This window comes from Rhagoletis pomonella, unplaced genomic scaffold (genome assembly GCF_013731165.1).
Source record: "Rhagoletis pomonella isolate Grant_MI unplaced genomic scaffold, Rhpom_1.0 Rhpom_scaffold_00007, whole genome shotgun sequence".
In the NCBI taxonomy this organism is placed as follows: domain Eukaryota; kingdom Metazoa; phylum Arthropoda; class Insecta; order Diptera; family Tephritidae; genus Rhagoletis; species Rhagoletis pomonella.
The window spans coordinates 35,005,889-35,008,769 of record NW_023458561.1 but is presented as its reverse complement, the minus strand read 5'-3'; positions in this window follow the sequence as shown (position 1 = coordinate 35,008,769).

The window sequence follows — 2,881 nt, the reverse complement described above, 5'->3', positions numbered from 1 at the left end:
CGCAGAGAAAGATTCGAAGAAAGAGTTTACCATAGGTTTCTTTTTTAACAAAAATTTGCTCCATCTGTTGCTGAAATGTAAATAAAAGCTCCGTGCACATTTTTAGCGCGTAATTTCAAAAATGATAAAATGGAATTGTGTCACTTTCGAAGATCGTCTGCGATATTTTGTCTTATTACTTGGAAACTTTTGACTTTATATGAGTACACATTTGTAGTTGCCTCCCCGATCCTCCCACTTAAGAGAATAATATTGTGGTTTGACAGTTCCAAAGATTTTAGTCCGAAGCACAAAGGAACAAACAATTTTGTTGACGGCAATAAGAAACCGTCTCGCCCTCGGCAACAAATTTATTGCCGCTCGCCATCGTATCGATTTATTATTACCAGTCGCTCTAAAACGTCCGCCGAAGACAATTCGCCTGGGCGAGTCGTTTTCTTATTACCTGAATGAGTCGTTTTCATATCGCATTATTATTGCTTCAGACGATATTTGTAAAAACTTTATTCTTTTTAATAATTCATTTATTTTTTTTTTTATACAAAATTGGGACTTGAAAACGAAATTAATTATTTCTATCGCTATCGCGCCTCCTATTTTTTCACTCCTACCTTTGTACCTGTTGGGAGTAATAATGAGAACATATGTATTCCTAAAATGACATGAAAGAAATTATGTTCCCGATTTCTCATGTTTTGCATATGTGAACTTTTCAATAAGACTCGGCACCATCGCATACAGTTCGTGAAATCCAACGCTTTTTAGAAAAAAAAACTTCAGTTCTTCGCAACAATCGCCAAATTTTCCTTATGGTCCATTCTCGAGGCCAAAAAATGTGAAACAGCCAACGCGTTGAAGATTGTTCTTCGCCGCTACATTCGTGCAGCCTGTGAAGCACTCCCGGACAGATTGGACGATACTTTGCGAGCCAAGGGTGGCTATATTAAAGAGCAATACACTTTTTAAGATGTTTGTAAAAAAATTGACATATCTATAGCATTTTTAATTGGCAACCGCCACGTATTTCATGGTCGAATGTAATGAATGGGTGAAAGAAATTTTTTCGTTTGCGTCGCCCTGCCTAGATCTGGACCCTAAATATGTACTTAAAGCGCAATTTCGCCAATTTCGTCTGGAGTGCGGCGTTGTGCAGTCTCGATCACCGCTACTAAACATACATAACTGAGGCTGCAATGAATACAAAGGAGGAGGGACTCATCCATGCACATGAACCAGCAGCCGGGTTCCAGCATTTGCAATCGCTAAATTTGAACGCAAAAAATCTTCAAAAGAACAGCAGATGCGCGCCTAACAAAATTCAACATCCAGTTACATACGGCTCATACCGTCAGCTTTAGCTGATTACACATTGCTTACGTTCCTTTTTATGTTGTATTAAGCGCAGCGATTGTCCGAATTCCACGGCTGCGTCCCTGATAAAGCATATCAGATTTTACTGTCTGTATCCCAAAAGCTGCCGGCAAGTGATTTGAAGTATTTTTGTTTGTCGGATTACATTAGATTGAATCGAATTTACAATTTTAAACGCTGCGTTTTGTCGCTTTTGTTTTCAAACAAAAACCAAAGTAAATTGAAATCAAATTAAATAAACGAAAGAATATTTGGAAACTCAATATTGAAAATTCTCAAATTAAACAAAAACAATAACGTGCAATTTATGCTATTTACATACTCATTATACTCATTTCCATCTAATTGCAAATTAGTTCGAATGAACTACTCCATACGTTATGTATGTAATTATAAATACCCGCATGCACATATTTTTTAAATATGTAAAAATACCTTTTTTCTCTACAATTCAACATTACTCATATTAAAATTCTTTCGTTTTTTGTTTTTTGCCTTTTTCGCTTTTTACTACATGCGTACTCTTATTTTCTGTCTAATAAAGATTAATAAACTTACACTTCGCAACAACACATATATATGTCTCACTTGCTGACGGCCAGCCAAGCAACTAGCCAGCCTACAGCTTGCTTTTTTTCTCATTATTTTAAGCCAATCCACAATTTACTAAATATGCCAACGTTTTTTTGTTTTGTTTCTTTATAAGGGGTTTTTTGCCACACACTAAATACAATCCAACTCATCCAAGTCATATTTATATAGATGGACGCAAAGTGTTTTTTGTTGTAATATAAATTTGTATAGATTTATTTTAATCGGTCAATTTGCATTCACTTTTATAATAAAAAGTAATAATAATAATAAATGTAATAGTAATAGTAATAACCTAAAATTACTTAAATTATATTTTGTAAATATAAGCATTATGTATATATGTATGTAATAATTACTTTTACTAAAATTAGAATTACAAAACATTTATGCGAAACATAGAAACAAACATTTTTTAGACAAAATAAGTATGTTTGTAAGTATATAGTATTGCTATATATTTTCTATCTTCTTTGTTCCATTTAACGGTTTTGATTTCAGCTGCTGCTGATTGAATTGTTTCTTTTCTTTTTTTTAAGTTTGGGATTAATTGTAATGCAAAAAATGTACATTTGCTAATAAAATACTAATTTCGTGAGTTTGTGTAAATTAGACAATAACATTTGCAATTTGTGTGTGTGTGTTTTTTTTTTTGGTATTTGTTTGCCAAAAGTGTATAAAAACAAAGACAATTAAATACAAAGGCGATGCAAATTAAGATTTGTTTACATACAAAACCAAAAATGATGCACGGCAAAGGGGGGGAAGGCACGAGTATTTGTTCAGCTCATGCATTCGTTTTGACATTTTATTTAATATATGTAATGCATGTACATGTCGAGCCCTAACCGCCAAAATAACGTAAGCGACATTTTTTTTCAAAATTTTCTTTTTGATGCAGAAATGTATCTAGAAGCTC